Below are 23,499 nucleotides of genomic sequence, written 5' to 3' on the forward strand. Positions count from 1 at the left end.
TATCATATTCATGCTCACTGTAGCTATCATGACATATCAGTGAGCCTCCACCAGCTGTATGTTTTAAGCTCCGGTATAGTTGCACATTTAGTTTTGTAGCCGACAATCTATACATTAAAATCGGGCCACCTCTGACTCCACTCCACAAAAGAGGGCATGTCTGCCAACAGCTCATCCATCATGCACAATAGCAATTGATTCCAAACATAAACAGAACATCTTTGATATTAGGGACAGCAGGATCACAGGGGGCACAGCAGAGGAAATGCACTTATAGGTATCATGGCCGAATAGTCCAGATCCTGTCTGCTGCCCTCTCTCCCCCAGACTGGTATGATTTAGCCAGGTCGCTCTCTTCCTGCAATTATTTTACTTCCGAAGCACAACACGGTCAGAGCCTATAGCACCATGACATTGTGGGGTTGACTCTAATGACTTCTCCAGTTCACCTATAGCTGAGCCATGACAACTATTAACCCATTATCTTCACTATAGTGCTCCCATAAAACAGCATACCTATGCAAAACAGTGTGCTGCTACTAGCAAGGAAGTTGAAAAGGGCTTGTTTCAGACACCAAAGACAGACATATAGGAGGACATAATGTAGGTGTGAGGGAACCAGTTTGTGCTACTGTGAGCACTCAGCATGTACACAAGATGAGGGTCTTCTAAATCCCAAGTAATTGTGGTAATAATGAGGAAGATGTGGTAGACAGGTTTGCGGGCACCTTTGACAACACAACTATTGTTACCATTCCTAACACTGATACCTTTCATTTATAATAGCAGCAAATAAAACCCAACTTGTCATTGCAGGAGAATAACAGTGAGTGAAGTGCTCACAACATGAGTATTACTTTCATGGTAAGCATTTGTTTTATCCAGTACTTTGGCCATTACTACCAGCAGACCACCATCCAATTCTCTTATATTTCAGTTGTGAAATATGGGCATGTTTTATTAATTATTCATTGATAATCCTGTTGCACATGATAGGAAGCAATTCCGTTAAGCTACATTGCAATATTATCAATTATCATGTTTTAATTCTTTCCCAAGTGGCTCCCCTATCTCCACTTACATCACCCTCCTATGCTCTTCCATGAAGCATTAGAGAGGCGTCATTAGTAAAGACCAGTGTGAAGGCTGCCCTCACAGGAGCTAATGGAAGTCGTAAAGCAGTACTACTCAGTGCATGGACATTACACACTGACCCTCCCAATCTCTCAGCTTCTGCAATTGGCTGACAGTGTGCACCACTGACATGGTAAACCACAGGTTCTTCAAACTCAATTTAGTCCAGCATTAAGTATTCTATGCCCACAATAATATTGAAATTCATACATGTATAAGGTTTGGGCAAAACACGTTGTGGTACACTTACCATTGCGATGATACAATTCCCATTTGATGGTAGCCACCAAATAAGAACAGCAAGCTGTGTACTGCAAGACTCATTTATCTTTGTTATAACAGACAAATGCTCCCTTTGGTTCACAACCAGAACAAGTTAAGATTTTTTGATGACTTGAAACTTCCATTAAATTTAATTTAAAATTCACTCCCTGCTGTGTGAGGAACTACCATACGTCCATGTCAATCTATATCTCCATATACCGGACAAAAATGAATTACCCATGGCGCTAAATGGAATTTGTTGCAACACAGCCTCAAATCCTTACAAAGTTTGGTGCTATAAGTGGATTAAAATCTCTCCATGATGTAAAAATATTCAACACAACTATTGGGTTGCTCAGTTTCAGGGAAATACTGCACTGCTGATGCACTTTAGCTTTGTCATCTAAGGTGAGAGGGGTTCAAATTTTTTGCCAGAGGGACCTGTAGTCTATTTGAACCCTTGGCCTTTAGTCCAGGGTTCAGAGGTGCAGACTCTGCTCCATGTCAGACATCCATTGTATTACCCTGTATGCAAATGAGGTGATCATAGGTATGAGATCAGTCTGCCATACTTATACAATAATCTGAATGGTAGGCAAGATATAGGTTTATACTCCAGATGCAAATGAAATCCAAAATTATAATTTGGTTTAAAGCAATAGTTTCATTGTGGAAAACTTACTGTGAAGAAAACTCCGTCAGCATGTGGTTGGAATGAGCCTTAGCCAGTCCCAAACACATAGCAGTCTCTGCAAAGCTGCTGTTATTTATAGCATAATACAGAACAACCGGTTCTTTTTACATGACTTTATTTTTTTTTTCTTTTAGAAGAGTTGAACTTGATGACACAGAAGCTACCAACGCTCTGACTTGAGTTCAATCAGCAATAATCTGTTTTATCAAAGCGAGAAGATAACAGTGTGCACACAACGTGATTCCGTCTCTCACACTAGACAACTTGCACCTAAGATATAATGTAATTTTTCCTGATAAAGAAAGCTCCACGGGCCAACGAACAGAATACAGAACTCCTTTGTTCTTAAGTCTGTCAATTTGTTAAAACCAAGGTAAAGTCCTCAGTAGGCAAGGAGTAATATCGGGTTCTGATGAAATGCATCCCCTCTTTGTGTTACTTGTTCACTGAAGTAGGTCAAACGCTAGCCTCGCATTGCCAGACCTATCTCCACATCGCTGTGTCAGATAGGTCTGCCTGCACTCGTTAACATTCAGCTAGGAGAATTTAACGCTGTGAGTTGTTTGGATTTCTTTAAACCAATCAGAATTGTCTTTGGCGATGCTAAGTTACCGTTGCAGCGAAGGAAGATATAATTCATTTAATTATTATTTAATTTATTAATGTATTTATCTATTTCCTTGCAACAATTGTGCCCTTGCAAAATAGATGGTGGGGATAGCGGATAGCAGGGAATGCCTGACATATACAAAAATAGATTTTAATCTCACCATGACTTTAAAGCTTTGGTAAGTACATGTTTTTTTTTTTATTAACGAATGTCCGTTGCATTCAAGCCATTGCCAAATGAGTTGATACAAAGCTAAATAAGATTGTCAGCTCCACAAAATTCTCTCTGTATTTCTCAACATGGCTATGTTTAGAAACTTGTCGTCCGGCGACTTTTGCGCGCAGAAAATCTAAAGCCATCAGTATGCTCCAAATTGCGTGCTTATGAAATGGTCAAACGGTGTCTTAACACAACTACTCCTGTTACTTTTCGTGTGTACAACAAATATTGCATCCCTCCCTTCTCTATGATTGGTTGTTCAGAACAATTATAAACACTTTGTGTTGAGCATACCTCTGCCTTGATCAAAATACATTTTCTGAACCAGTGTATTACTTGTTAGCACTTTGTCCTTAATATGCATAGCTTACATTCATTAAAGATACAACTGTAGGTGCATCTCATGGCATTGAATCTTTTTACTTCTTGAATATGGGGGAGGAAACGAGTCGAATGAGGTACAAAAGAGATGTTGAATCTCTTTCTTTCCTCACCGTCTGTGGGGATCCTATTCTGCAATAATGGCGAAGGGCTTGTGACATTCACTGCTGATAGAGGACATCATTTCACAGGAGACCTCACAGAGCAGCTAGACCCGGAAGAATGTGGCCAGATGGAACTGGGCTGAATTGTCAACATTTCCCCGTTGACTAGCCAGCTAAGCAAGTTGTACAATGCAGGCAGATTTTTACATCCAGGAGGCAAGAAACACCACACACAGCTCCCAAAAAAAAGCCACTAAAACCAAACTAAAGTAAGTACACAGAGCCTCCTGAGTGCCTCGTCTGAGAGGGATAGGACAAAGGTGAGGACTGTCTGTAATAAAGCCGTATGCCCGCTGTTAAGAAATGAAATGTAAAGCCATCACCGTGATCCATCTTCATTAAATAATTTCCCCTCTCCCTTGCTCGCGAGGGTATCAGTTTCAAGGGGTCAGGTGCTATTTTTCCTCCTCTTGGGTGTCGGCATGTGTTTAAATATACTGTAGAGTGCAGCACCAGTGCAGTGCAGTGAAGCAGAGGAATGGGAGGCTATTGGTCCCGTGCCGATTGGCTGCCATTCAAGGTTACTCTTGGAGGGTTTCCCATCACCCCCCTCTAAGTGATACATTGCAATCTGACAAATGCAAACTGTGACATTTAGGAAAGCACTGGGAGAATAACTACTGTTGTGTTGTTAATGTGGGCTCCTCACTGCTAAACTAGATTGTTGGGCAGGCAGCTTTACAAGCCTGATGTCCATTACACAGCCGGATCATTTCATAATTACACTGCATGCACTTTTCTCTTTTTTTCAGCCCACTGTCGGCAAATATTTTAACAGTTTTATGACAGAGAAATTACAGACTGAAGAACTGTCAGCCATGTGTATTGGCAACTGCAGTAAAACACAAAATAAAATCGGTACACTGTGCAGATATTGAGTATTAAACTGTAATTCCAACATCTAAGCAGGGCATTAAGATGAAAGTACTTTTTATAGGTAAACAAAACTGTGTGTGCAAAGATCAGATGTTGTTTAGACAACGTAATTACATGATTTATGCCCTTTTTTCTAATCTAAGTCAGAGATGGCCTCTCCATTTTTGCTGATTCATAGGGAAAATACACCAGGACAGATCAGATGAATTGCCTTTTTCTCCAAGTAGTGTTTGTCTAAATAAGAACTCTGTGATCAATCTTCAGTCTTTCAGTTAAGTTTATTGTCTTGACTGGCTCCTTGTCTGAGTAATAGCTAGGCATTTTCAAATAGCTGATTACCTCATCGCGTCTGGGCAAATCTGTTATAATTTGAGTGAGCACACATCGCATTAACTCGTTCAGCCAAAAAAAAACATGTAAGAGGTGTAAATCCTTTGGTATCTCAATATAATTCCATACGCAGACAATTGTCAAAACATTAAAACCATGGCAGCAAAATTATATTGTTTCATGTTGAAGAAATTACAGAAAGCAAGAGGGAACCGAAGGACTCATGGGAGAAATTTCTCTCTTTTTGTTCCCAAATGCACTGAGCTTTTCCCCTTCTATGGTTGCAAGGCATACATTAATTATATTGCTCACAGGAATTGCTCTGCTGCCATTGTCGCCGAGTTACCGCCTTTCGCTACATATCGGCTTCTTCTTCTTTAATGTGCCATTTAATGCAGTTTCTCCTAATCCAGTTCATAGATAGAGGTGAATGGAAATGGTGCTGTGTGTGTTTTATGCAAATTGCAAGACAAGGTGATTAATTTATAATGGGTTTCAGTGCAATTGAAGGCAGCGGGAACTGATCAAGGGCAAGGACATTATAGAATGGTACAGGCTGCATAGGGGTGGCTCTGCTTGTTCTGCATTGTACCACAGCATGACAGTATCTTATTACATCTAGACAAAACACCTCCCCCATTGATAATGAGCATTTTTTCATGAGGAGGGACCGTTTTTGTCTCATGCTGTATTTTTTCTGCACTGAGTTGCACATCATTCTTCATCTGGCTAAATCATGTATTGATCCAGCACTATATCTCATATCCATGCACCATAATGTGTTGTGTACTGTGCATGCAATGTGCCAGAGCCTTTCTGAAATCAAACCACTTGGAGATTTTCTTTACTGTGGATGCTACATAAAAATTGCAATGGATCAACATCCACAATGTAATAGTCTTTACATTGGCTAACTAACACGTGTTTCGTACGGACGTTGGCAAGCTCTTCGAAAATAAAACAAACACTCATGCACATAAACTAACAATATTTTCCCTCAAATATTGTCTCTTATTCTCTCTGTCTCTCTCACATGCATGCAGCCACCACTGTTAATGGAACAGCACAGACTGCTGGATATAATTTCCTTGCCTGGGGAAATAAGACTGGAAAACTCTGTTTATACGTTTGATGCTATTCGTTACTGATTGCTGAGCAGGCCTCGACAGATTCAGCAGTGTCAGTTGAGAGATTTGCTTTTGTCTGATAGTGTATAAAACATAATTGCATAATTCAAATATGCAGAATCTGATGCAGTGCCAACCAGCTGCGATGTTCTTTCTCACAGTAAGTTGATCATAACATACAGTGTGTTAGTATTAAAACCCCTCTTGAGTCCCTCTATTGATCTGTGAATACAGTGAGCATGTTTTATTTATAGTCACATTATTTATATATTATATAGAGGCAAGCCACAGAGAAAACCTGTTGAAAGTGCAACTATCTCATTGAAAAAAGGGAAGGTTTAAAAATGTATAGGTATATTTTCAGTGATTTACAGGCATACATTGACTTTCAAATGATGAGCCAGACTTATAGCAGAGTTTATGCTGAAGAAAAAGATACCAAGCATGTGGGGAAATGACACGTTCTGCTAAACAAAGACAAAAATGAATGTATAGAAAGTCTGCAAAAAATAATCAAAATTGACCTTGACTTTAAAGGGTTTAAAAGCTGTTTTATAATTGATCTAAAATTAAAAAAAAAAAAAAAAAGTTATGGCCATTTCATAACAAAGCACTGTGTAGTAAAAGAAGACTCCTTGTCCTCCACAGTGCTATTAAAACAGATTTCTTTCAAACTCACTGGTGGCTATCTGTCCCAGCTGCTTCTCATGAGTTCGAAATTAAATATTCACCAGTGCTTCAACAACATTTATACTATGCCAAAAATAAGGTGTCAGTGCAGTAGGCCTACAGTTACCATTTTATTTAATTAATTGACTGGCCATGTTTTTTTCTGCACCTGTGTAGATGGCAATGCAGAAGCCTTACAATTTAGACTCATGCTTGTGAGTCATTCCTCCTTGCTGCTTAGTGGAAAGGTGCTTTGTATACTTTTTACTGAAGAGAGCAAGAGCCCTGAACAGCCCAAGAGGTTTAACAGAGACACAAAGCAGCAGTGGCACCGTTCATACCTTCAGGTGACAGAGTGCTGATGATTATAGCAAGGACAATGCCCTGCATGTGTCAAACAATTGGCAAATAATTTATGTCATCTTTTCCACTGTTATTTCCATGGAGGGCACTAACTGTGTTGCCAATATCAAACCTCCTGCAGAGGAAAGGCAAAAAAGGGGTGTGCTACAAAAGACTGATGGAGGGAGAGAGGAAGAGGGAGCAAAAAGAGTGGATTGGGGGAGGGGAATAAGTGCCAGGCTCAGCTTTTTCCTGACTGAAGATGCACAGCCATCTGTGATGAGACAAACACACGTATGGCCATCATTTGTCCAACATCTTACGTGATGTGAAGGCTTTTCACTCGCCATGCCAACCTGTGTGGCAGATGATGTATGTGTTTCTTCAGTCCCGTGATTACTAGCATGGAGCTGCAGAGCAATGCTCTTCACCTCATCAGTTCCACAGGCTGCGCTCCAAGGTGGGTGAGGGATTCGCTGCAAGATGGCTTCTGACACACAGCACAACCAAGGCATACCAGCATGAATATTATACAGTGCATTTCACCACAGCCACCCACTGTGAACAGATCAATCGAGGTGGATGAGGTGAATTAGAATTTTAATAGAGTACCTAGGTGCAGTAATTAAAAAGAATGATTATATTTTTCCTAAATGTATGAAAAAGTGGATGGTCCACTGGGGTGTTGCTAGCTGCTTTTGTCTTATATGTAGTGTACACTTATTTGTTTTTATAATGTTCTTTGATGGAAACTTTTAAGTGACACTAGAATTACAACAAATATAAATATGATAAAAATGTATCTGGATTATTGTACTATAATGATATATTATTATTACTTCATTTCTTCGTTATAGTTTTCTTCCTTTTCAAAGGGTGGTTAATGTTTCTTTTTATATCCAGAATTGTTCAGAAAAACAAAGCTTTGTTTATCTACCATGAAAAGCAGTTGACCTGCATGTACATGACACTTTTGCTTTGTCCGCTGACAGCCATTAATAACTGCCAGGATTTAGGCAAGAATTATTAAATTTCACTTAACTTGGAAAATTAAGCCCATTGCTCCTTTTGGTCTATAATTATGTTTTATGGCCATTGGGTGATGCATAACAGGTTTGTATACAACATATACGGCACAAGCAAAAAGGTAAACACAAAGAAGATTAACCCGTTGTCACTAGATAAGCTGAGGGACAAGCGAGTGATAATTGTTGTAGGAGCGACTGGAGCAATAGGCTCTTTGAGAGAAAGGTAACAAACCAGCAAAACAATACAGATGAATCACAGTGGAGGATCTGCTGCTGCACTCTACCATCCACTGAGGCCCTATTAGAGACGGCTCACAAGCTTTATGTTTCAGCCACAGGCTTAGTTACAGCTTTAAAAGCCCAGGCTTAAAAAAACTCCCTTGCTTTTGAAAGTCTAAATGTAATTTAGGTTAATTATTTTTTCGTGAAAGTTGAAGAATTTACTATTGTCTGTTGTTTTTTGAAATAATTTACTCATCAAATATATTGTAATTGAACTCCTGACAATGTGACCTGTCAAATCCTCTAATAGAACAAGTGTCTTGCTATGTTAACCAGCAAGACAGGAAGGATGTTATTGCTTTAAAGTTCACTAAAAAAAATCTGTGAGACTAGTGGACTTAGTCTCAATTGGAGCACCATGGGCTGTCTGTCAACAAAAATATCGCCATTGTTCGGTGGCTTCATCCAGAGAGAGAGAGAGAGATGTTTTTGTAGGGTGACCTGGGCAACTATGCTGTGTCAACTGGTGTCAGGCTACAAGTGCAATATACCAGCTTGCCCGCAGGCTAAACCCCTAACGAGGCCCCTTGTGTCCCAAACAACACAACCAAAGATAAGGCTGCAAGACTCCTCCTTGACAAAGATTTCTGGTTGAAAGGGCCAGAAGAGGTGACACAGCCACACTGACTAGACAGGAAACTGGTCAGCCAACCTCTGTTTTTGTATGTCAGCAGATCGCAGTTGAACTGGACAGTGTGCACAAACATGGGTGCATGAAAAGACACTTGAAGAGGTATCAGGCGGTGCTAACAGTGGGAGCTCATCATCGGATGTAAAAAGATAATCTTCTAATGTGCTTAAGATTTGTTCTTTTGTTCCTCCAGGGCAGAAGTTAAGGACTCTCCTCTAATGGTACCACAGAGGAGGCTTTGTCTCTCATCAAAGAAGAGGAAGTCCTCGGCTGCAGTAACTACGCCATGCTCCTCAGACATGTTACAGACGATACAGAATCTTTCATGTTCCAGTTAAAAGGGAAGAGGGACAAGGGAACAACCCAGCCTTTAACCCTCGCATGACTTTTCAGAGCATGCGGTGATTTGTCTAAAGTTTGAGCCCTCAAAATCGATGACCAATCATTCACTGACCAGGGCAACAGGCCTTAATGAATTCTTTTACATTGACTTAGATTTGTGTAGATTTTCAGATGGTCTAATTAAATTCCATGAACAATGCAAGTTTTTGCCTTTTGGATACAAACCAGGCCATCCAGTTCGGTGGTTCTCAAAATGGGACGCAGGAAAAACTCATTAGGTTTCCCCTCACCTCCCTCAGCTGTGGTTGAGCTACAGCAGGTTAAGTGTCACTCAGAAATTAGCGTTCTCCTGGTAGAGCAGTGGACGCCACATCAGCTGCTACCATTTTTGTAACTACATTAAACAAACCCTCTGAAGGCCTCAATGATGCATGCAATCTTAATTTTTATTACAGCAATTTATTATACACTCCCCAAGCTTATGACAGCCATGACTGTCATTAACAGATTAATTATAATTTCCCCTCGTGCTCAGAGTTAAATAGAAACGTGAACACATGCAGGCGCCCCGTAAAAACAATGAGAGTTGGATAACCGTGTTTCATCATTCCAGTGGCTTTACCCTTCAACCTTGCTGAAAGTAAATGAAATGAAGAAACCAAGGGGCTGGCTTCTCAGGTCTTTTCTGCAGCCACTGTGCATAACAAAGCACTCAGACACAACATATGCATTTCAAAGAGCTAAATCTCCTCCCAGTTCATCTTGTGCCAAGAAACTCTTAACAGGACTAGATTCCATGAAGAGTTTTAGCCTGACCCAAAATTTTGAAGAAGCTGAAAACACCCTAACCCTGGCTTCAAGCAACTCACAGCTATTTGCTACCCCTCAACTGCACAACAGCCTAGTTAAGATGTCTTGCATTAAGTTAGCGTTTATAACTATAAAGTTGTTTAACAACCCTGAAAACTGAAAAATAGACAAATTCTACACTACAACATTTCCCTTGCTTGCTTCTCATTAGACCTAGTTATACATTCAACTCAATTTCCATTAGAAAAAGAAGTCATTACTCTACAAAGAAGGTGAGGACACATACTGACACATCTGTCAAAGTGCCTCAACTATATTCTGGAGGCAACAGCCACAGCGACACTTATGAAACTTCTTGTTAACATTTGAAGATTACTGCACATCAAAAAATAATAGAAAACAAAGTTAACAATAAAAGATAGCATGTTAGAAAAGGTGAGAATAACAGATAAAGAAGTAGCGGCTTGATTTTCACTAAATTTGAAGGGTTACTGACAATAACTACAAAGTTTAAACAAAGTGTAGACATGATGTAGCCTACACATTGCAGTATGCCTGGCTGAATGATCATCTAACTCTCCAACTAACAAAAGGCTTTATCAATGATACTGTAGCTCCAAAAACATGCTCTGAAGAAGAAAGCTAAACGTTTACATTTTTCAACTTAACAAAATTGGTATTAAAATGATGCTAGATGTCAGCATATTTAACTCAAAATAAAACAATTAGGCACTTTGTTGTTGTTTTTTACCAAAATCACACATATAACATCACAAAAACAAGTCAGTGGACGAGGTTTTTGGCAAAGCCAGACTAGTGAAAATCACACATATGGCGTTTTTCCACTGCTGGTAACGGCTCGCCTCGGCTTGGCTCGGCACGGCTCGGCTCGCCTCGGCCCATTCTATGTTCGTTTTCCATTGCAGATTGCGTAAAGCCTGAGCGTGGCTGGTCACTATAGCAACGCGTGATGACGTAATTTTCAGCGCGACTCACAACAGCACGTCGGCTACTCGCCACAGCCAGAAGAAATGTTTTGTTTCAAAAGAAGCTGAAGGAAGCAACAAAAATCACCGCTAAAAAAACGGGAGTTTGGGAATTCTGACGGAGTTCAGACGTCGACATGACGGTTGTTCGCCGACACAACAGGGTAAGTTAAGTTTCCTGGTAACGTTAGCTAACATTTGCATGTGTTCAGCGTCGCAGTCAGTATTTACTATACGCTATAAAGTACATGAACAACCATGATTACACACCAACATGACTGATGCGGACTGTTTGTGTTTTAGAGCATTCACGCTTTGTAAAATCGCCGCCGCAGAACGTCTGGTGGGCGATGTCCGACCGGTGAAACCTCTGGTTCTGACTACTGGGCTTCGTATAATCTTTATGAGAGTCACGGAGAGGCTTATGACAACGACTGGGATGCATCTGGGACAGCAGAGCCGGCGGGGACACTGTCACAGGGTGCAGAGGAAGAAGACCGGGATGTTTGGGAGGGTTTGATGCGCTACTTTGAAAAGCTAAATAAAAACTTTTGTTATATATATTGTCTTGTTTTTTAAAGTAACAGTGTGCAATATTGGAAACGACATGAAGCCGCTAGTAGCCCGAACAGTTGAAAAGTGAGAATAGTGCAGAGAGTGGATAATCTGTCGGTGTCGGGCTAGATTTGTTTTAAATGTCCCGTTTGTTCTGGACACACACTCCGCACTCTTGTTTGCTAACAACGCGGTCATAAGTGACGATTCTCTCCAACCAACCAGCAGTCTGCAGGTAACCACGTCACCTTTTGGTATCGCCTCGGCTCGCTTGGAACCTCGACTGAGGTAGTACTAAAAAAAGTACCTGGTAGCGGGTCCCAGGGACTTTTTTTTGTAATGGAAAACCAAAAAAAGCGAGTAGAGCCGTGGCGAGTCGAGTAGATACCACGCAGTGGAAAACCGCCATTATATGCAGCTCCTAACAGCCCAATTCAAGCAAGCTTCGTCCCATGTACTGTACAACAGAAATACACACTTCAGTAGTAATTACACAGCATTTCTTCAAACTACATGTAGCCTGGCCAATAAATGCTAATCAATTGCGTGTCATTACTGAAATAACCATGCATTGAGCCAACATGGCATCCTTGTTAGCTTTTACACACACTTACCCAACAAAGCAAAACTACAAAAATCTGATATAATGTCTCTCAATAACAATCATAATAGGAAACGAAATATTGTCAAACCTTGTGCCGTTGTCTGCAAGATGCTAAACAAACTTGCGTCTCTTGGAATACACACTTGCGTCTTTTTCTCTTACCGCACTCCTTCAAAATAAAAGCATCGACTTTTATGGGCAGACGAGTCATTAACAGCCTTGAGAAAACAAAATGAACAATCATGTAAAACAACAGATTTTCCAAGTATGCTGGACCATACCGCAGGTCATTTACATCACAAGCAAGTCACAAGCACACAAAGGTGCTGTAGGCCTAAACCAGCTATTAGCTAACATGACGAGCTATGCCCTGAAGGTCTGTCAACTAAAGCACCTGATAAATATTCTTCCATCTTGGAAATCATCAGTTTGGGTTACACTGATGAATTTAAAAACACAGTAAGAATGAGGGAGATTAAGTGAACGCAGCAGTTAAATCAATAAGTAAGTATTAGGTCTAAATCAACAATTATATAGATAGGTTCCCCATATGGACAACTTTTTAGAGATGAATTTGTATGTAGCACTCTTCCTCACATTTCCAAAACGTTAGTTTTCTTAGTAAACCCTTAGAACAAGCACATTTTCTCAGAATGAACGATAAAAGAAATGTTCAATGGGAGATTTCATTAAGTCACAGAAGCATGTGGAAGCTATAGTCTGCAGGGGAGTTAATGACTTTGGCTCACTATTTAAAAGCACGTCTGTACCAATCGGTTCCAGGGCACTTTACTCATAAATAATATCTTACAATTGGTATTTACAGTACAATATTTCTTAAAATACATTATTCATTGCTATGCAGCACTCCTAAAAATAACTATTTCTTTATTAAATGCATCCAGCAGTTTTTTCAAAGGAACTGGTTGAGACACTATTGTACTGGCTTCACTATTTTGTTGCAGCATGCTTAAATAAACAATGTATGGAGCACTGTGTGAGTAAGGCTACAAAGTACACTTATTCATTTTTTTGAGTTGCAAGACACAATAGTAAAGAGAGACACATTTCGTTACATTTTAATAAAGGCAAATGATTTGAGAGGCCACAACATCTCTGAGGTGGCTCTCACACACCATGTGACAACCAGATGGACACAACTGCTGAGGACGGAGAAAGGAAACACAGAGAATAAGGCAATGATGGCAACTGCTAATAGGTGACTATAAACATTTGTCAATATATATATGTATATTATATATATATATATACATATATATATATATATATATATATATATTATATATATATATATATATATTATATATATATATATATATATATACTGCATGTCTCATACTAAAAACAGCAAAAACAGGGGTGGTTGTAATAATTGTGTGTGAGGCAACATCTTTCTGGCAGGTGGTGTGAATCATGATGGGAAGACTGTAATGAGAACATTTTAGCAAAAAACATGTCATCAACAAGGTTTCACTGTAAAGAGGCATCCCATGGTACTGTTCCCAGTTTATGGTGTCTTAATCAATGGCTTGAATAACATGAATGTCTTGTAACTGTGGCAGGCTTGTGATGCAATGTCCTGTTGGTATGTACAGGTGCAATTTCTGCTCAGGATTTATTTGATTTAAAAGTGCAAAAACATTTTAGCCACTTTGAGCCAACAAACAACAACCATGTTTTAAGTTGATATTTTCACAGTCACAAGTTGTCAATTTTGATTGGTTGCCAAGCTTCAACAGGACAGGTCCTATTGGGTTAGACACCACCAGGAGGAGAGTGGAGATATGGACTCATAAGAAGGTAGCAAATAGCAACAATGAATGATAATCCGCACCCCTGAAGAACTTCGGTTGAGTCTCCATGGGTCTAGGAGGGGCTGGCTAGTTCACACAGCATATAGTGGTAATTAAATCCACTAGACCTAACAACAAACATTTTACAAGTACTATCTGTGCCATGACAACATGCTGAAATTGTTGGCCAAGATTGCTTATTTGAATGATTATCATTTCTTTGGAGTAACGTTTCTGGCCACCTGATGAATGTCAAAAAATGAAAGTCTAATAATTACACTTGTGTTAGGTTTTTACCATTTCCTGAGGGAAATATTTAGTTCTTTAGCTGAAAAATGTTCTGCTTTGTTCAGCAAGGTAGTTGCTAACGTTGTCTGTCTGCTGTTTGGTGCTTGAAGGGCATCATAAAGGTACCAGAGCTTTTCCACTGAAAACAGCTACCTACTGTGTCTGAATATGACACAGATGTAAGCTGTGAGGGTGAACCAAAAATATTAATAAATATTGATTACAGCAGCTTGAAGTAAAAGACACTAATGAAGTTGATGATTAAGTTTTGTGCATCACTTTTGCTGATGCAGCTTTTTCACCAACTTCATATATAAGAAGTCAGTAACATTTTCCATGGCCTCTCGGGGAGTTTTAGGCAGGTCAGATTCTGAATACATGGGGCGTGATATAGTTATGCTCAATGAGACAAAATATTATGTGGTGTTGTTGCCCTGTGCACTGATTCATTATGAGGGAACAGCTCCAAACGTAAGTCACATTAGTAGAAAATCACATTCCTCTCCAACCCTTGACTAAAGAAGTCTAATGTCAGCACTTGCCAAGAAGAAAATCATGTCATTTATTTTCCTGTCAGTCCGACCTGACACAGCCATGAACACACTGTTCTGCTACCTACCATTAAGATCGGAAACAGTCACATTTTCAAGAGTTGGTGCACCAAGGTTGTCAGCAACACATTTTTTGTGAACAATTCTTTTGGATATGATCCAGCCCTCAACATGTGACACCATGTGGGATACCTATGATTTTTACAAGACACCGCAGCTGGAAGAATAAAGAGCTAGAAGCATTTACAGCAATAAGTAAAGCAACTCAATACCAAACTCTAAAGAGATTGTAGAATTTAACATTATTTCCACCAGTTTTTTGTTTGCTTTTAACAGCAAATTTTATATCATCAAAACTTGAAAAGATAGTTATGCACAGTGTGTACAGTGCGGCTCGAAAGTTTGGGCACCCCATGTAAAAATTTGTATTAATGTGCATAAGAAGCCAAGAAAAGATGTGAAAATCTCCAAAAGGCATCAAATGACAGATTAGACATTTGTATAATATGTCAGAAAAAGTTAGATTTTATTTCCATCATTTACACTTTCATCATCGTCTGGAAAGACCAGGTGATGTCCATCTTAAGGTTTCAAATGCCCAGACTCATTTGACCTTGCCCCAACAATCAGCACCATGGGTTCTTCTAAGCAGTTGTCTAGAAAACTGAAACTGAAAATAGTTGACGCTCACCAAGCAGGAGAAGGCTATAAGAAGATAGCAAAGTGTTTTCAGATGCCAATATCCTCTGTTCGGAATTTAATTAAGAAATGGCAGTCATCAGGAACAGTCGATGTTATAGCAAGATCTGGAAGACCAAGAAAAATATCAGACAGAACAGCTCGCAGGATTGTGAGAAAAGCAAGTCAAAACCCACGTTTGACTGCACAATCCGTCCAGAAAGACCTGGCAGACACTGGAGTTGTGGTACACCATTCCACTATAAAGAGATGCTTGTACAAACGTGGTCTTCATGGAAGAGTCATCAGAAGAAAACCTATTCTACATCCTCACCCAAAAATCTGCGTTTGAAGTTTGCAAAATGAACATATAGACAAGCCTGATGCATTGTGGAAACAAGTTCTGTGCACCAATGGGGTTAAAATAGAACTTTTTGGTCGCAATGAGCAAAGGTACGTTTGGAAAAGAGAGGGCACAGAATTTAAGGAAAAGAACCTCTGTCCACTGTTAAGCATGGGGGTGGATCAATCATGCTTTGGGGTTATATTGCAGCCAGTGGCACAGGAACAATTCACAAGTAGAAGGAAAAATGGATTCAATAAAATTTCAGCAAATTTTGGACGCTAACTTGATGCCGTCTTTGAAAAAACTGAAGTTAAAGAGAGGATGGCTTCTACAAATGGATAGTGATCCTAACCACACCTCAAAATTCATGGTGGATTACATCAAGAGGCGTAAACTGAAGGTTTCACCATGGCCTTCACAATCTCCTGACCTCAACATAACTGAAAATCTATGGATAGACCTTCACAGAGCAGTGTGTGACAGACAGCCCAGAAATCTCAAAGAACTGGAAGACTTTTGTAAGGAAGAATGGGCAAAGATACCTCAAACAAGAATTGAAAGACTCTTGGCTGGCTACAAGAAGCGTTTACAAGCTGTGATACTTGCCAAAGGGGGCAGTACAAGGTAAAGTATTAACTCTGCAGGGTGCCCAAACTTTTGCAGATGCCATTTTTTTGTTTTCTGTTATTTTGAAAGTGTAAATGATGGAAATAAAATCTAACTTTTTCTGACATATTATATGAGTGTCTAATCTGTCATTTGATGCATTTTGGATATTTTTCCATCTTTTCTTGGCTTCTTTATGCACATTACTACAAATTTTACCTGTGGTGCCCAAACTTTCAAGCCCCACTGTATGTATGTATATGTGTGCAGTCATTAGAGGCACTTTAGAACAGAAAGAGATTGATGGACTTGTGTGGAGTCTGTGTTGCTTGGTCATACTTAGGCGAACTTCTTACAATGGTTTTCCCCGGGCTAGCGAGACTATTGGTCAAAGTTTAGATATAACTTCATTTTCTATGTGGATGAAATGCACCTTAAGGGTAGAGGCAGCGGGTAGAGGAGAGGAAGGGGCTGTGCAGAAACTGTGTTTCCAGCTCACACAGATGCTCACTGAGAGTCAGAGGCTAGGGCATAAAAGAAATCCATTGTGGCTGTGGAGCCTGACTGCTGACAGAAATTAAATTGTATGTCCACGGACGTTTCATATAACAACCCAAGGTCTATGTCAATAGTGCCACAGTTTCAGTACTATTACTGAGCAGGCAAAAAAGCCTTTTTGTTTGGACTCCAAATGTCAACCTTACAGTTTCCTTTATCTCTCTTTCACATGAACAATTTCTAATAAAGTAAAAACATCACAAATTCTACTGTGAAACACTTCAGTACAATCAACAAACAGCAAAAAATATAAACATTGAGTAGTTTATAATAAAGGTGCCTGTTCACTTGTTCTGTATTTTTGTTTTTTCACATTAAGTGTCAGTATAAGGACTCTCATAAAGTCACCAGAATTTGTGAGAAACATATCATGTCACGTATTTCCATTGATGATGTGATGCTACTTTATAAAATATGTAGGCTGACATTGGAAAGTAAATAGAAAATTGTCAAATTACCATTGCTAAAAAATTGCATTGCTCTCAGGAGAGCCACAGTTTGGTATCATGCTGTTCCCATCCTGTTTTACTTGCCTGCTTTTTTATTTTTTTAAATACAACCAGTCAGATCCAGCCCACAGCACTGAAAACAACTTCCAAAGGTAGTGCTGTATTTGAACGTTTATGTATACGTATCAGAATCCCTCAACAATACAATTTTAACAAATCTGCTAGTAGATCCCCTAAACTAAGAAAAAACATGCTAATCTCCTTTTCTGATGTTTTTTTTGCAGAAACAGGCATCTTTTTCTCCTCTTTGTAAACATGAATGCAAACCATAAGTCTCCAGAGAAATCTTCAATCTTTGATTCTGACACCAAAGCCATTCAGTTAAAAAAAATAGTTTTAGTATTTTGGTAAATACAGTGAAAGTTCCCCCCGCCCCAAAATCTTTTGGAAAATTGATCTTAATGGAAAAGATTTGGAAAAATCCAACCTTTAAGGACACCAATTTTCTTTGTGAATGAATAATGTATCGCATATGAATGCATTTTCTTACTTAAAATACAGCGAACATGAGTAAACACACCCCTATGTTAAACTTCCATAGAAGCAGGCAGATTTTTATTTTTAAAGGCCAGGTATTTCATGGTTCCAGGATACTTTGCATCCTAATAAAGTTCCCTTGGCCTTTGGAATTAAAATAGCCCCCCATCATCACATAGCCTTCACCATACCTGGAGATAGGCATGGGGTACTTTCCATTAGATCATCTCTCAATACAAATCAAACCAGCTATTGGGCTAACTGAAATAAAACCATGGCACTGTATGTCCCACTGTAGCATTTATATTATATATCTTAACATATCCTAATCCCGGTTCAACAAGACAAGATACTTACAAAAATTCCCAGTTCAGTCTAAGTCTCTATTAAATCTTTGGAGACAGATACAGTGCTCAAACAAATATCAGATTGACAGACTGATACATGAGGATGCTGGACGTGTTGATAGTACCAATCTGTATGAAACACAGGCCAGAGCAGCAAGAGAAATGACTTATTTTTTGATGCATGGATCCTGCTGTTGAACCTGGTTCACGGAAAGTTCAGTTGAGCAGCAGGCTCTGTTTGGTCCTTTTGAATGGATTCACTCTCCACTATCTCTTTGGCAGGCTGAGAGTAATGGATGAGGTGCAAGATTCTAACAAAAAGCACATCTGCATCCACACGATAAAGTGTCTCACAAAGGAGAGCCAGATTTCTTTGAACAGGGACTTGGAGTTTCCCCCACATGTTCCTCATAAACAGTGGAGGTCCAAAAGTTTAAAAAAAATAAAAAATAAAAAAACACAGACACTTACATGCATTTTCACAACTGACCACAGTGTTATATAATATAATGACAATACCTGACCAAGAATATTGTAGTAATGTTGTGGGCATTGGTGTGAAATGTTCTGAGATGGTTTTTTTCCTTTGCCTTTGGTCCGTTATTGAGCACATGCCATTGCTCAGGGTAGACAGTATTGTGTAATTGACTGGCTGGCCCTGAGGCAACTGGAGATGTTAGGCATCTCTATGGTCACACCTCAGTGCCTCACAGTTGGCAAGGCTGGGCTTGCAACAAATCACACTCCACTGACAGCCACGCTCATCTTTCGCTGCTCGCATCCTGTGGAACTGCAACAACAGCAACATAAAGGTCTGGAAGCCAAGGGCAGCGTATTTAAATATTTATCAGCACTGAAAATTTAGCACAACTCTATTTGCAAATAAGGACCAACTAGTTCCGATCAGAGAACTGTGAGCACATGGTGGAAGTGCTTACCCTGCCTGTAACCTTAGAAATGGCTGGGAAACCTCTGCTCTAGCAAATGGGGAGGTCTGGCGGGGGGAATGTATTGTCTGGGCACTCCAGAGAGAGAGAACAGATGGGGACCTGGTCCTGTTGTTGGGCCAACAGGACATTTGAACAGGCTGATTGCACATTTACATTCACGCCTCAGAACTGAAGACATTATGAGCCAGCGGTTTATACAGCGTATCATTTCCTCCAACATATAGTCTAGGGGAGCAGATACACATGTGATATATATAGGTTTTCAATGCAGACATTAAACAAATCAACATTAGAATGGTTGTTTAACAAATGTGATGATATTAATCATTACCTCCAAACTCAAAATGATCAATGTAAATCAGTTATTCTATCTGGGGACAGACAAGAGGCAGGGGAGACACAAACACAAACAATTGCCAGCGTCGTTCCTGGGGACACAAATGTATTCAGATTATGCCTGGTGGTCAGAGTGCATCCCAAAATCCTCTAGTTTGATTTTATCCCATCTATCATTATTCTCTTTGGCAAACACAATGCCATTGGTTCCCAGAAGAATTATAGGGCAGCACTGCAGAAGACAAACAATTTACTGGCACTTTGCCTCACTGAACAGCACTGTCAGGCTGCCAAGAACCATCCATTTTAAACAATACATGTTTTAGTCACCAAGCCGCACATTTCTTGGACACAATAACTCACAGCATTCATAAAACCATTGAAGGCAAGCCAACTACTTAAAATTAGAAAAGCTATTCAGACACTGAAAATGTGTACTGTCATGACACAGATTTCATGTTATGCTTAATGCATTTAAGATAAACAAATATTACGTCTTCAAATGAGCAGGCAGGGTGTGCTGGAAACATACCATCACCTTCCACACCTCTATATTGTGCTCTAAACTACCTCACCTTTAAAGAGGGAAAGCAGATAAGATTCTTCTTGGCAGGCTTTTCTGCATTAATTCCCTCTCCTACCAGAGTGTAAATTAAGAGGGGAGCTAGTGCAGTGTACCGAAGCAGGAATGTGGGCCTGAGGCAGAGCCGAGCCAAGCAGCGGCGATGCTCCAGGGGAGACAGAGGCCACATTATGCTGCAGCAGAGCCAGAGAGCTCAGTGTCTGACAGCCATGCGCCCTCGGTGGACACTCCAGGACCACTGCCACCGTATTCTCAGGACATTTACATTATTCAAAGATAAATGCATTGTCAATTTTATGTCTCCCAACACTAGATATGTGTGCCGCTTCACTCCTCTTGCAGCCAAAGGTGGGCTCACCTCTGTCCGCTGCAAGACACACTACAAATGAAATCAAATGTCTTTCTCAACGGTGCAGAATTACTTAACCCTGCACGCTGCCACTGTGCTCTTGTATTTTAGATTGTGATGCAGAGGGCTGTAGGTCAGGAGAACGATAGAGGGAAGAAATGTGTCTTTGCATTTTGGTAGTTTTAAAATGTAAGATACACCTTGTTGCGTATGGCACACTGAGATTTAACACTCAGGATGAGGATGGTGAGGGGATAGGACCAAGAGAAAACTATTCTTCTATTTTATTCTTACATAATAGAACACTTCATCTTGACAAAGCAAGCCATTTCGATACCAAAAGTGTCATCTGTTGAGTCACATTATCTTGGGTGAATGGGAGGCTTGAGAAGTTGCACTTTTGAAACAAAATAGCCTATAATTTCATGTATTTGGGGCTAATATACTCAATTCTAACCCAATTCACTAACCTACTCTGCATGCTACTCAACTGCACTACTTGAAAGCTGAAACTCAGAAAAGCTGTGCTTGGAAAACTGAAAGGTTTGAGAGAGTAAGTAAATATTGATAGTAATTTGTAACACATTTGTATCAAGTTGTGAAACTATGCAAAAGATGTCAAATTTGATCGAAATGTCACAATTTTGTGGGCATTGCACAAAATTCTGGGCCCTGTAGAAAGGCATTTTCCTCTGGGCCCTTCCCCACATGCACAGCCATTCATTCTTCCATCTGGTTGGGCTCTCCTCACATGAGGGCCCTGGGTACTCAGTCCCTCCCACCCCACCCACCCCCAGATGCCCCCGGTCGGCCTGCTGAAAAAGTTAAAGCCAAACATGAGTTGTGGTCCAGGTTACCATTTCAGATTGAGATACTGTGTCATACTTAATATTTCTAATTTTTAATGTGTGCTCAACCTAAAACAAAGCCAAATTGGTCCTTTTTGCTCTGACAGTTAAATGATACGGCTGGTGATATTCTGTATTTTTATTATTGTCAACAAACGAAATTGAATCTACCAATGAGTTGTCCCTTGGTGCTTGATGTATCTCATTCCTCTGCTGTGGTCCAAAACTATTAAAAACACATCAGCGAGGCACGCTGTTGCTCTGGTGACCATAGGCATTGTTTTTGAGTCAATTGCACATAGGTGCTACTGCTAATACTTACTCAAGCAAACGTGTATTAATCCGTCTCTCCAAATAGTCCCCTACAAATGTGCTGTTTACTCCTGTTTGAATCACATCTGCTAAAACATACAGTGCCCAGCTGTTTTAGGAGATGATAGCCGTTTATGAAAAAGAAACAATATATTTGTCATGGGTATTTACAGATTTATGTCTTCAGTAGGAACAAATGGGGCTTCATGACACAGACAGTGAAAGTTGGAAACGTTTGAGACGTACTTGGTTTTGGTCTTTTTATGGGCTTTGTTAATAAGAGAAATAGAAAATATCCCCAGCCTCATCCTTTAAATGTGCATGTCTATTGATTTCCATGCCACTTACTACAAACCAATCTTAATATTTCAGATATAACTTCTGTACATTGCATTTTCACACAGTTAACCATCCTGTGTGTCAGACTGATAGAGGTCTACCTTACCTCCTCGGGAGAAATAAGACCTCCAAAGAAGCAGGATCCAGGTTCTGTCCACTGTGAAGGAAAAGTTACACCGGACAGACGATGGAATTGATGTTGAAACTTCCTGAATGAATTGTTAACTTTAATACTAAAACTCATGAATATATTTATTCATTCAACAATCCATCTCTCATATCTAAAAGTCACAGACTATTTTACTGAAATAATGTGCCTGGGATTACAAATGAAAACCACATAGGATCATTCTTTATCCAGCAGACAGGTTAAATTCCAAACCCTGTTACTGTAATAGGCACACTTGTAGCTTGCCATGAATTAGAACTCTAATTATATTAGGTACTATTTTAAACAAAATAACACATTTCTTATGATCCATAGGTGTAATTTATAGCAAAGCCAGGTTCATTTTCCTGGGCAATCAATTTCGTGGTGTAGCAGAAGACTAATATAATTATGTAAAGCGCTGAGAGCTGAGTATCGCAGTCAGCACAGAAGGGTTTTTCGAAGATAAATGAAGATGCAATTTATTCACTCATAATTTCATACAGAAAATGCCGTGGAAGAAATCCATATGAGCATCAGAAAAGGGTAGAGGCACTAATACTTTTTGATATAGACTACCAGAGCATTGTAGTCAAGACTTGGGTAATGTATGAGTTACTTCAGGTTTCCTTACATGAGTGAGCTATCTTTCAAACAAGGAAGGAGGAGAAGAGCCTTTTGGCCAAGCCCTCTAAATCATACCCAGAGGAGTGAGTCATTTATTTTAGTTACAATTATATCACTATCACTAACACATAAGAGCTGCGATAAATCCAAGCACATCAGTTTCTGTGACAACATGCATGATCAATGTAGGGAGGTTCCTCAGCTACAGTTATTCTAGGCAGAGCGGCTGTAGTGTTTGATGAATCAGCAAGCCTACATGCTCAACTCAAAACTCAGTGTGTTAAGGAATAAGATTCAGAATTTCAGTCTCTAATCAATTCTCATCTTTCTTTGTGGTTCCTCCTTATATTTTGCGTGCACAAACCCATAACCCTGCTGTTATGGCACACTGAGTGTGCAAAACAAAGGACCACCTACACTTCACTGGAAATCCCTTTCCGTCAGCTGCAGAGGCCAGTTACAGGAGAGTGGGAGCTGGCAGGGCAAAGATTCATTTTTAAGCTTTGTAGGTGCTTGACATGTTCTGTAGATCTTGATGTTCCTCAGTGGATATAGTCCAGTATTTAACTAAATATTTAGTGATGATTTTACTTTGCTCTGTGTGTGGACGTTTACCATTCAACATGCCCTTTTAGAAGGACAGACGTAGCCCCCTGCAACTAATACACAAATAATGAGTATTCACATGGATGTGAGGTTGCCCTGCAGTTGATGTATAGTCTGTTTTCTTTCAAAAGGAAAATGCAGTGTAGGCTTTATGGTTTGACAAACAGCACAGAACAGAA

The 23,499-nt window shown here is 39.8% G+C and overlaps 1 long non-coding RNA gene across 1 annotated transcript; it reads right to left on the reverse strand.

Moving 5' to 3' along the window:
- Positions 1–2,917: 2,917 nt before the first annotated feature.
- On the reverse strand, positions 2,918–14,010 carry LOC116697568 (uncharacterized). Its single transcript, XR_004334007.1, has 3 exons — positions 13,999–14,010; positions 6,821–6,826; positions 2,918–3,051 (listed from the first exon to the last, which is right to left on the reverse strand). It is a non-coding gene; the product is annotated as an uncharacterized LOC116697568 (long non-coding RNA).
- Positions 14,011–23,499: the final 9,489 nt, after the last annotated feature.

The sequence above is a fragment of the Etheostoma spectabile genome, chromosome 11 (genome assembly GCF_008692095.1).
Source record: "Etheostoma spectabile isolate EspeVRDwgs_2016 chromosome 11, UIUC_Espe_1.0, whole genome shotgun sequence".
NCBI classification, from domain to species: Eukaryota; Metazoa; Chordata; class Actinopteri; order Perciformes; family Percidae; genus Etheostoma; species Etheostoma spectabile.